General features: G+C 37.4%; 1 protein-coding gene across 4 annotated transcripts in view; it reads right to left on the bottom strand.

Moving 5' to 3' along the window:
* SAMD8 (sterile alpha motif domain containing 8) overlaps positions 1-13,335 on the bottom strand; it is a 54,074-nt gene that overhangs the window by 25,083 nt on the left and 15,656 nt on the right. The window lies entirely within an intron of this gene.

The following is a 13,335-nucleotide window of genomic DNA, read 5'->3' as shown; positions in this document are numbered from 1 at the left end:
AAAGATTTGTCATACATGAAAATAAATCAAATTTTAGAAATCTTCACGATTGAGGAATAAACATCTCTCCTGCCTCCAAACCATGGATCACTGCCTTGTCGTGGTGAAGCGGCTTGAATAACTCAATGAAGCTATGAGTCATGCCATGCAGGACCACCCAAGACAGATGGTCACAGCGGAGAATTCTGACAAAACGTGGTCCATTGGAGGAGGCAATGGCAAACCACTCCAGTATTCTTGCCATGAGAACCCCATAAACTGTATAAAAAGGCAAAAAGATAATGACACCAAAAGATGAGCCCCCCAGCTCAGAAAGAAGAGCAGAACGCAATCACTAACAGCTCCGAACAGCTGACTCAATGGAAAGACCTTGATGCTGGGAAAGACTGAAGGCAGAAGCAGAAGAGGCCGACAGAGGATGAAATGACTGGATGGCATCACTGATTCAACCAACATGAACTTGGGCAAACTGAGAGATGCTGAGGGACAGGGAGGCCTGGCGCACTACAGTCCATGGGGTCACAAAGAGTTGGACACAACTTGGCAACTGAACAGCAACTGACTCCAAAAAGAAACAAAACAACACAAAAAACCCACAAAGGTAGATGGAAAACTAATTTCAGGAAACCCCTTAAGATTAAACATACTATCCAAATAATTTCTACAATAGATATAAAATCTTTACTAGATATAAATACCTATGAATATCTTAATAGCTCATTTCTTTCTATACTTTGAATATTCCATTACAGAACTTATAAGGAATTTCCTTCTTAAAATATCATTGTGATTTAGTGATAAAACACTTCAATGCCCACAAATTTGAGGGGCCATATTTTACACTGCAATTATAGTTATATTATTTTTTGTGTGTGTGTGTGGCCACACCACACAGCTTTTGGGATCTTAGTTCCCGACCAGGGGCTGAATCTGAGTCCTTAGCAATGAAAGCACTGTGTCCTAACCACTGGACCTCCAAGGAATTCCCTATACTTCAATTATAAAAGGAATGTACCATTTCAAAAAGTACTAATAATTTTTACTACTTTGATCCCACACAGTTCTGTTTATGTTCTTTTTCCATTTTAAAGTGTTCAGTCACTTGGGCCTATATCAGGCTTCTAAACTTTTATCAGATACATGGGAGACAAAGGCTTACATGGAAAAAACCTAGTTCCCTAAAGTACTTTCTCAACAACTAAAGTCAGTGGGTTTTCTGACATTTTCCAGATCACTAAAGACCATATTTTCTTCTGAGATGATTTTTTAAAAACACAGTAAACTTTAAAGCATTAAGAAAGAAGAAGAAAGAATAACACAACGAATACTCACATGCCCACTACACAGCTTGGGGGAGAAAAAAAAAAATCAAACAGTTCCAATACATATGTTTCATTTCTTAATCTGAACAGTAGTCATGCACTGAAAATTCATCAATCCGTAAACTTATGAGCTACACTTTACATGTGTTAAACTTGATTTTAAAAGTTTTAAAAACTAAAACAAAACATCAATACCCTTCTCTCCTCCCAGACATATTAACTCCTGGTTTTAGTGCTTATCAATCCTTTATCATAAGCATTTTTGGCTATGAAAACTTTCTATGCTTCCTTATGCAGAGGAAAAGTAAAAAGCTGCCATTTCTGCATTCTTCTAGCCAACACAAACTGTTGCCAGGAATACTTATAATTACCTGAAAAAGGCAGATACTCAGCTACATAAGTACTTTTTACACCATCAAAAATATTCAGCCAACAAGAAACATGCTGATTAAATGTTTATATTTTGATTACAACAAAGCAAACCTAGTTTTTGGAAACCTTAACTCAGTGTTTCCAAACAAAGCTTTTAATAGTCTAAAGCCATAATAGCTTTCCAGGCTTTTTACCTACAATATAGCATCACCACCCCAAAGGACAGGGAATTATGATTTATTCACTTCAACTCATGGAATTTACACACATTGATGTATATAATTTTATATCACTTATTACATATATATTGTGCCATTTAAAATGATTTTGCTATGTTTTAATCCATATAAACAGCCAGATGGCTTCATCCTACATACTACATACATATCTTTTCCCCAAGGTATTCTCTGAATAAATTATTTCAACCCTGAATATCCAACAAGCGCATGCTATGAACTCTGCAACAATTACAATGTAAAAAGTATGAGAGGCTCATCTCATACAAAATAAGGCCAGATTCCTTTTGTCATTTTATTTCTATTTCACTTTTTCATTTTTCTAACAGCTTACCACCAGTGGGTTCCAAGTCACTCCCATCCTTTTATCCTTGTTCTTCAGTAGAGTTTCATTTCATACACTGCTCAAAATGATCTCTCTCGTATTTTTGGTTTTTTTTTCTGTCTTGTATCACCTCCAATCTGGCTAACAATCTGTTCTTTATAGCCTCAATTTAACTAACAAACAGGCTTTGATGCTGGTGTTTCAGCTGCTAGAAAATATGACTTGTCATACAAGAAAGCTTCGTAGAAGTCTTTGAACCTGCTGTGGCAATGCCCTAAAAGCAAGACACATTGCACTGTTGTACTCCATCAGGTCAGGGCATGCCCTTTAATTCTATACTGCTACATACAGTTAGAGGCCCATATTTAGTTAACACTCTGAAAACCTGCACTAAAGAGGTATGTTAAAAGATGATAAAAGGCTTCAGGACAACATAATATTTTTGTTGTACCACAGGACCTACAGGGAACAGGAAACTTTTAATGAAGAATATGACAGCTATAGATTTTCTACAAATATACAGAATGAAGAAATTAGTAAACATTTCAGAATTCTTTCAGCTTTAATAAATAATTAACATGAATCAACTATCAGTTAAAGGGACTGCTGTTTCTGACCAAGATCCAATAAGAGAAACCAGATTTACTTTTCCACCTGAAACAGCCAAAATATAGACAAAATATATGGAGAGAAAACCAGTTTCAAAACAGTGGGCACAAGACATCAAGGAGATCCTTGAGAGGAGGAAACAGGTGAGTCCTGCTGCCCCTGCCATGAATGAGCAGTGCAGGATATGAACTGGGTGAGGCCCAGCAGGCTACGTGAGTGGCGATGGAAGTGAGAGTCTAGGGAAATCAAGGTGGTTAGTGTACACGGGAGAGAATAACAGAGAGGAGAAAGAGAGCTTGTTATAGACTGAATGCTTATATTCCTATATTGAAATTCTGACTCCTAGTGGGATAGCATTAGGAGGTGATTAGGTCATTAAGGCAGAATCCTCATGAACAGAATTAATGCCCTTATATACCCCAGAGAGTTCTCTCAGCTGTTCTGCCATGTAAAGACACAGATAAGAGAAGACCACCTAGGAAGGAGACCTCACAGACACCAAATCTGCTGGCACTTTGATCTTGGATTCCTTGGACTCCAGATCCATGAGAAATAGACATGTTAAGGCACTCGGCCTACAGTATTTTTGTTATAACAATGTACGTACACTAAGATGGAACTCCAGAGATTTGCAAAGGATCTCCCTTGAACAGGTAGCTGAATGCTGATCAACACTTGTATGTGAGGAAACCAAACAAGACTGAAAAAAGAACCACCCAGAAAGATTAGAGGCGATAATGCCTAGTACTCACACAAGATCACTAAAAGCGCCTATTGCAAACAACCAGGCTGGAAAAAAAAAATCTCATGATTCATGGGGCACTGGGCAGAATACACAGCAAGATCTTTCCATAGAAGAAAGGCAAAATTAACCCTAAAACAGGAGCTCTCAACTGGGGGCAACTGGCACCCCAAACCATTTGGCAATTTCTGCAGATATTTTTGGTTGTCACAGCTAGGGGCTCATCTAAAGACTAGACATTAGGGATACTGTTAAACACTCTGCAATGCACAGGACAGTCTCTCACAACAAAGAATTAGTGCTAATATGGAGAAATCCTGCCCTAAACCTAAACATGTCTCTGGTTCAGCCAAACATATCTTAAAAGCAGAATCAAAAGGATCAGAGTGTTTTCAAGTAATTTAATTACATCCCTCAACAAAGCGGGAGAATACAAAAGTATTCAGCACCCAACGGGTAAAATCACTATGTCTGGGAACCAATCAAAGACGACCAGGCATGCACAGAAGTAGGAAAACTCACCTACAACATGTAGAAAATCAATTGAAATTGACCCAGAGCAGACACAGATAATAAAATTATCAGACAAGGATGTTGACACAGATATGATAACTGTACTACATATGTTCAAAAAGTGAAATAAGAGATACGGACACATAAGATCCAACTCAAACTTCTAGAAATGAAATTGCAAAGATATGTAATAAAAAACACATTGGATGGGATTAATAGCTGATTAGATACTGTTGAGGCATAGTAAACTCGAAGACATAACAATATGAATTATTCAAAATGAAACACAGGAAAAAGAGAACTTTTAAAAATGAAGAGAACAATATTCAGTCTTTAAAAGGAATCTTGAAGACCTTGTGCTAAATGAAATAAGTCAGACACAAAAGGACAAATGTTGTATAATTCACTTTAGATGAGGTACCAGAACAGTCAAATTCATAGAGACAGAAAGCAGATAGTGGTTTCCAGGGACTGAGCAATAAGAGACAAAGGGGAATTACTGTTTAATGGCTACAGAGTTTTCATTTGGGATGATGAAGTTCTGGAAACGGATGGTAGTAATGGGTGCACAACAAAGTAAATGTACTTAATGCCACTGAATTATGGACTTCAAAATGATTCAAATAGAAGTTTGCTATGTATATTTTACCATGATTAAAAAAAAGAAAAAGAAACAAAATGAAAAGAACATCAGTGAGAGGTGGGACTTCAAACCGTCTAATAGACCCATTTATGTCGTCCTGAAGGGAGGAGACAGGAGAGGACAGGAAAAAGCATTTTGAAGTACCAGTGGCCAGCATTTTCCAAAATTTGGTGAAAACTATAAACTCACATCCAAAAAGCTCAATAAACTCCAAACATTAGAACCACACAAAAAACTATACCACACCGTAACATAATCAAATCACTCAAAATCAGTGATGAGAAAATCTTAAAAGTAAAAAGAGAAGATATATACATTACATACACAGAAACAAAGATAATGATAGCAGATTCCTCATAGGAAACAATGGAAGTTAGAAGACAGTGAAATAATGTCTTTAAAACACCAAAAGGGAAAAAAACAATCAACCTATAATTCTATGACCAGTAAAATGTTGTTAAGAAACAAAGGTAAAATAAGTACTTTTTCAGACACACAAAAACTAAACAATTTCATCTCCAGCAGACCTGAACCACCAGAAATGTGAAAAGGAAGTCCTTCACACAGGAAAAAATGCCATCATATGAAAATAAGAATATACACAAAGCATGGAAGAATATCAGAAATGGTACTTACATGGGTAAATACGTTAAGTAAAATATATGTCAACAATAGCACAGAAGTTGGGAGAAACAGACCACTAAAATAAAATTCTTCCAGAAAAGCAGGGAATATTTCTGAATTTATTCCATGAGGCCAGTATTATCCTGATACCAAAACCAGACATGTCATTACAAAAAAATAAAACTACAGCCTGACAGGCCTTAAGAACATAGAAGGAAAAATCTGAAACATATCTTAGCAAATCAAATTCAGTAATATTTTAAAAGGATTCATATTTTACATACAAAAACATTCATATTTTACAGCAAGACAAGAAAAATTTAAACATAAAATTAAAAAATATTTTTTTCTCTGCCTTTGGCCTGTTCTCCCTTCACCACCAAGAACTGCATATCCGCATTATGCATCAACCAAACCTCCCCCATTGGCAGAAACACCTGCTCAGCCATAAAGTGCAACATTCTTCTAGCACCAATAAGACAACTCCTTAAAAGATAACTTTCCTTCTTGATCTTGCTAAGGGGCCGAAAGACTTTCAGATCTGGAGTATTAAACTGTCAATAATATATCATTTAATGTACAGCCCTCTGTCTCAAAAAAAAAAAAAACCCACAAAAAACAAAAACTTACATAACTATGCCTACACTTCTAATTGGTAGAACAGCTCTGAGAGCTTTCTGACATGCTGTTCTTGGGTTATAGTCTCCAGTTTGGCTCAAATAAAATTTTCCATTTCTTTCTTAGATCGACTGATTTTCATTGACATGCATCAATTCTTACCAAATTTGGTCTATAAATTCCATGCAGTCCCAATCAAAATCCCAACAAGTTTCTTTGTAGATACTGATAAACTTATTTCAAAAGCTGATATGGAAATGCAAAGGACACAGAATAACCAAAACAAGCTTGAAAAAGAGTAAGACTAGATAACTAATTACAAGACTGACTCATTGGAAAAGACCCTGATGCTGGGAAAGACTGAAAGCAGGAGGAGAAGGGGACGACAGAGGATGAGATGGTTGGATGGCATTATCGACTCAATGGACATGAGTTTGAGTAAGCTCCGGGAGTTGGTGATGGACAGGGAAGCCTGACGTGCTACAGTCCACGGGGTCACAAAGAGTCAGACACGACTGAGCCACTGAACTGAACTGAGTACTGGCATAAAAATAAATCAATGGAATAGAACAGAGAATTGAGAAACAGACCTACATATTTATGGATATATAATATTCTACAGTTGTTCACAGGCAATTCAGTGGAGAAAGAATTTTCTTTTCATCAAATGCTATTAGATCAAATGAATATCTATATGCAAAAACAGTAATCCATATCTCTCACCACATAAAAATTAACTTCAATGGATTATAGACTTAAGGTAAAATCTAAAACTAGAAAACTTCTAAAAAAATATATGAGAAAATCTTTTTGAATTTAGGTTAAGTAAAGATTTCTTAGATATGACAACAAAAACAAAATCCTTAAGAGAACAAGTTGATAAATTGGACTTCATTTGCCTAGTTAGGTGACTTAAGGACATAATTTTATGGTTTTTACTCTACAAATTTCTGCATTGCTTTGATCTGTTAAAGTATATACTTCTATAATAAACACAGAAAAATATATAGAAGAACAATGTATCTGTTGAAGAACATTAAAATTATAATTTCAAAATTACCCCTGCCCCAAGAACTACTTTTAATTTTTTAATTTATCTTTCACACATAGTATTTTCTATATAGAAAATTTCTACAGAGAAACCATGCCACATATAATACATTTTTACTTAACATTGTTGCATGAGTCCTGTCTAATGTCATCAAACTATCCTTTGAAAAGGACATTCCATTGTATGTCTATACAATAATCTGCCGAATGTTGACAACTGTTCACAATTTTATTACTATTACAAACAGTACTGCAGTGTCTTCGGTTAGATTTCTAGAAGTAGAATAACAGAATCAAAAAATTCTGACATGTTAATTGGACATCAACTCCTAGGTAGTCATTAAAGCCTGATCCCCATCAAAAAGCTTGACCTACATCAAAAAGCACTGCATGCAAAGCATAGAACCTGTCCAAAATGTTAACTGGTACATAAAGGAAAGATCTCAACTTGAAACACAACTTCAAAGAAGTTTATTTTGATATCATGAGCAATTAAGAAATTAGTTATCAAAGGTCAATACAAGGCACTGAGAACACAGTCCACTGATGCAGAATCATACCATCAACAGGCATTACTCAAGCTTAGTTCCAACTCATAGATAATACATAAACTAAAGTATCTGACTGTTCTGTACAGATATCTTATCTTTTGGATGGACTGACAAATTTTTGAAACCTATTCAAAAATTCAATTTTCAGCATATCAACTTGTTCATTTACTAGCAAATTTATATTTCTCTCCAAATTTAGTTCACATTGATTAGAGATTTCAACAGCTTGACAGCAAAAGAATTCATTATTTCCTATGATCTTATCTCCATACTTAACACAATGAAAACAGCTTTCATAAACACAAGAACTTTAAATCTGGTATTTCTTTTTTTTTAAGTCTTTATTACATTTGTTACAATATTGCTTATGTTTTTGCTTTTTTGGCCATGAGGCATGTGGGACCTTAGCTTCCCAAACAGGGATCAAACCAGCACCCAGTGCATAGGAAGACAAAGTCTTAACCACTGGGCCACCAGGGAAGTCCTCCCCAAATCTGGTATTTCTTAACAGAAGCACAGCTATTCATTAATCAGTGAGTGGTATGCATTCCACTGGAGTGATAGGCACTAAATTATTATCTTCACAATAATATAAATAACTCAGTTGTGAATACTATATTAAAACTGTAAATACTGTGTATTAGGTGTAACAAACCAAGCACAGTCAGTCCAGAACTACAAAAAGAGACAATGTCTATCAACAAACTCTTTCCCTATTCTGCCTCACTAAAGCTATCTGTTTTGCCCTTCCCTATCTCTGTGACTGACCAGCTACAGGACAATCTGGCCACTCCTGGAAATGATGACTTGACACAAGGAGTATCACCATCTGTGAATCACCACTGACTCAGTGTCTGTGACAAACACGATGAATTGGCACTCAGCATCCTTTCCAATCTCCCTCCAGTTGTTTTTTGTACTACAGAGGTTAAAAAACTAAAAATTATCCTCCAGGATCCCTTGCCACTAAGGTTCTAAATGTGAATTAAGTTTAGCCAACTATATCCCCTGACATGAGATGTGGAAAAGTGACGTTGAAAGCTGAGCTTTTCTGTACACCAGTGTTGAATCAAATCTCAGAGAAAGTTTTGGCTGAAGTAGAAGAGAACAGCTTTATTGTTTTCCCAGGCAAAATGGGAAACAGCAGGCTAATGCCCTCAAAACCATCTGTCCCAACTTGGGGAAGACAGTGAGAAGTTTTACAGTAATTGTCCAAGAGGGTGTGATCGGTCCTAGACATTCTTTTGATAGGTTGCTGGCGAGGTAAGTAGGAGTCAGCATCATCAACCTTCAGGTCCAACTGGTCTGGGGTCTACATGCTTGTGGATAGCATATCATTGTTAATCATTAACTTCTCCCACCTGGAGAGGGTTTAAGTATCTGCAAAATAGCTCAAAGATGATGTGTATAACCTTTGATAGGGAAACAGGACCTTGCCCCAAGGCTGCTCTGGACTGTTTGTTTCTCCCTGGTCTCCCATCCCTTTCCTAATTAACAACTGCTTGAATCTGCCCACTGGGACTCAGGGAAGGTGATGGAGGATGAATGAAGGCTGTTTCCTATAATCAAAGAAATGCGGGACACAGAAGGGCTTTGTGCCCAGGAACCCCACAGGGACCCCTGCACAGTATCAAAAGCGGAAAGTGAAGTAGGGGCCAAATTTTCCTAAAGTTTGGTATCCACAAGACAGATTATGGAAATGTTGGGTGTGAGTGTGTATGTAATTCTCCAGTTTCCAATCACTCACTCTTTGTCTGGAAGCAGCTGCAGCTGTAGAGCAGCAGTGCCGGCTCCCTAATGCCTGCATCACATATGTGACGATACATTTCTTCTGTGTGTATGTGTGTCAGACTATAGATACCTGAAATTTTATTGTTTCAATCATTTTAAGTGCACAGCACTTCACTTCTTCAGTGGAATTCAGTACATTTACATTGTTGTTCAATCATTAACCACCATTTATTTTTAAAACTTTTCCATCATGCCAAATGAAAACTCCCCACTGTTTCCTCCTACATGCTCCTGTCAAACACCATTCTACTTTCTGTCTCTATTATTCTAGACACAACCAGTATCCAGAAAAATGTCTACTTCTGCTTCATTGACTATGTCAAAGCCTTTGACTGTGTGGATCACAATAAACTTAAAATTCTTAAATTTTAAGAAAATTCCTAAAGAGATGGGAATACCAGACCACCTTACCTGCCTCCTGAGAAACCTGTATGCATTTCAAGAAGCAACAGTTAGAACCAGACATGGAACAATGGACTGGTTCCAAATTGGGAAAGGAGTACGTCAAGGCTGTATATTGTCACCCTGCTTATGTAACTTCCATGCAAAGTACATCATGAGACACACTGGGCTGGATGAAGCACAAGCTGGAATCAAGACTGCTGAGAGAAATATCAATAACCTCAGATATGCAGATGACACCACCCTCATGGCAGAAAGTGAAGAACTAAAGAGTCTCTTGATGAAAGTGAAAGAGAGTGAAAAAGTTGGCTTAAAGCTCAACATTCAGAAAACTAAGATCATGGCATCCAGTTCCATCACTTCATGGCAAACAGATGGGGAAACAATTGAAACAGTGACAGACTTTATTTTGGGAGGCTCCAAAATCACTACAGATGGTGACTGCAGCCTTGAAGTTAAAAGACTCTTGCTCCTGGAAAGAAAAGGTACAACAAACCTGGACAGCATATTAAAAAGCACAGACATTACTTTACCAGCAAAGGTCCATCTAGTCAAAGCTATGGTTTTTCCAGTAGTTGTGTATGGATGTGAGTACTGGTCTGTAAAGAACGCTGAGCACTGAAGAACTGATGCTTTTGAACTGTGGTGTTGGGAGAAGACTCTTGAGAGTCCCTTGGACTGCAAGGAGGTCAAACCAATCCATTCTAAAGGAAATCAGTCCTGAATATTCTTTGGAAGGACAGATGCTGAAGCTGAAGCTCCAATACTTGGGCCACCTGATATGAAGAACTGACTCATTGGCAAAGACTCTGATGCTGGGAAAGATTGAAGGCGGGAGGAGAAGGGGACAACAGAGGATGAGATGGTTGGATGGCATCACCGACTCGATGGACATGAGTTTGAGCAAGTTCCGGGAGTTGGTAGATGGACAGGGAAGCCTGGTGTGCTACAGTCCATGGGGTCGCAAAGAGTTGGACACAACTGAGCAACTGAACTGCACTAAACTGAGATACAACCAGTGGAATCCTACAACGTTTGTCCTTTCATGTCTGCCTTATTCTCCTTTGCATAATATCTTCAAGGTTCACCATGTTTTAGCATATGTCAGAAACTTTCTCATTTCTAAGGCTAAATAATATTCCATTGTATGTATATATCTCATTTTGTTTATTCATTCATCCATCAATGGACACTTAGGTGGCTTTTAGTTTTTGGCTATTGTGAATAACGCTGCTATGAACGTGAGTGTATACAAATATCTGTTTAAGTCTTGCTTTCACTTCTTTTGAGTATACATCCAGATGTGGAATTTCTGGGTCATTTGATTAATTGCTTAATTTTTTCAGGAATCATCATACTGTTTTCAAGGCAGCTGCATCCCCAGAGCAACACACAAGTGTTTTAATTTTCCACATCCCTTACTAACACTTGCTTTTTTTTGATTTTTGGTTTTAATAATGGTCCTCTTAATGGGTATGAAGTGGTATCTCCTGTAATTTTGGTTTGAGTCCCATTAATGACTAGGGATGGTAAGCATCTTTTTATTTGCTTTCTGGGCAATTGTATATATTCTTAAGACAAATGTCTATTCAAGTCTTTTGCTCATTTTTGAATTGGTCTGTTATGGTTGTTGTTCAAATGGTATGTTCTTAAACTAACAGTTCCATACTGGCCTTCTGTTACCCTAATATTTACCTTTGCTAACCATGGCAAAGGTAGCACTCCTCTAGCAGGCTTGTTCAAATCTTGTTCTAGACATCATTCCTGGACTTCCCTGGTGGTCCAGTGGCTAAGACTCTGCGCTCCCAATGTAGGGGTCCAGGTTCGATCCCGGGTCAGGGAACCAGATCCCACAAGCTAAAACTAAAGGGTCTGCATGCCACAACTAAAAGATCCTACATGCCACAATTAAGATCTGGCACATTTCTCTAATAATGAGTGATGTTGAGCATCTTTTCATGTGTTTGTTAGCCATCCGTATGTCTTCTTTGGAGAAATGTCTATTTAGTTCTTTGGCCCATTTTTTGATTGGGTCGTTTATTTTTCTGGAGTTGAGCTGCAGAAGTTGCTTGTATATTTTTGAGATTAGTTGTTTGTCAGTTGCTTCATTTGCTATTATTTTCTCCCATTCAGAAGGCTGTCTTTTCACCTTGCTTATATTTTCCTTTGTTGTGCAGAAGCTTTTAATTTTAATTAGATCCCATTTGTTTATTTTTACTTTTATTTCCAGCATTCTGGGAGGTGGATCATAGAGGATCCTGCTGTGATTTATGTCTGAGAGTGTTTTGCCTATGTTCTCCTCTAGGAGTTTTATAGTTTCTGATCTTACATTTAGATCTTTAATCCATTTTGAGTTTATTTTTGTGTGCGGTGTTAGAAAGTGATCTAGTTTCACTCATTATTAGAGAAATGCAAATCAAAACCACAATGAGGTACCACTTCACACCAGTCAGAATGGCTGCGATCCAAAAATCTGCAAGCAATAAATGCTGGAGAGGGTGTGGAGAAAGGGAACCCTCCTACACTGTTGGTGGGAATGCAAACTAGTACAGCCACTATGGAGAACAGTGTGGAGATTCCTTAAAAAATTGCAAATAGAACTACCTTATGACCCAGCAATCCCACTTCTGGGCATACACACCGAGGAAACCAGAATTGAAAGAGACACATGTACCCCAATGTTCATTGCAGCACTGTTTATAATAGCCAGGACATGGAAACAACCTAGATGTCCATCAGCAGATGAATGGATAAGAAAGCTGTGGTACATATACACAATGGAGTATTACTCAGCCGTTAAAAAGAATTCATTTGAATCAGTTCTGATGAGATGGATGAAACTGGAGCCGATTATAGAGTGAAGTAAGCCAGAAAGGAAAACACCAATACAGTATACTAACACATATATATGGAATTTAGGAAGATGGCAATGACGACCCTGTATGCAAGACAGGGAAAGAGACACAGATGTGTATAACGGATTTTGGACTCAGAGGGAGAGGGAGAGGGTTGGATGATTTGGGAGAATGACATTCTAACATGTATACTATCATGTGAATTGAATCGCCAGTCTATGTCTGACGCAGGATGCAGCATGCTTGGGGCTGGTGCATGGGGATGACCCAGAAAGATGTTATGGGGAGGGAGGTGGGAGGGGGGTTCATGTTTGGGAATGCATGTAAGAATTAAAGATTTTAAAATTTAAAAAATAAAAAACTAAAAAAAGAAAAAAAAAAAAAAAAAGATCTGGCACAGACAAAATGAAAAACAAAACAAAACAATAGAAGTCATTCTTAGCAGCCCAGTCCACAGGCTAGTTTGTCTCTTGTAACCGAACCCTGACTGAATATAATCATTTTAGCCCTTCAGTCCTTCAAGTTGTCATCTTTCAAAGCAAGTAAAGTACCCAAAGTTAAAAGGCTTCAAACTAACTCATAAGGTCCACAATCTGGTAAAATTCTAGGTAAGGCAAATAACTTTATGCTGTTTCCTTTAATTTCCTGGTAAATTAATAAGAAGGATATGGTTTTATCTGCT

The sequence above is a fragment of the Ovis aries genome, chromosome 25 (genome assembly GCF_016772045.2).
Source record: "Ovis aries strain OAR_USU_Benz2616 breed Rambouillet chromosome 25, ARS-UI_Ramb_v3.0, whole genome shotgun sequence".
In the NCBI taxonomy this organism is placed as follows: Eukaryota; Metazoa; Chordata; class Mammalia; order Artiodactyla; family Bovidae; genus Ovis; species Ovis aries.
The sequence above is the reverse complement of the archived record's forward strand: the minus strand, read 5'-3'. Positions and strand labels throughout refer to the sequence as shown.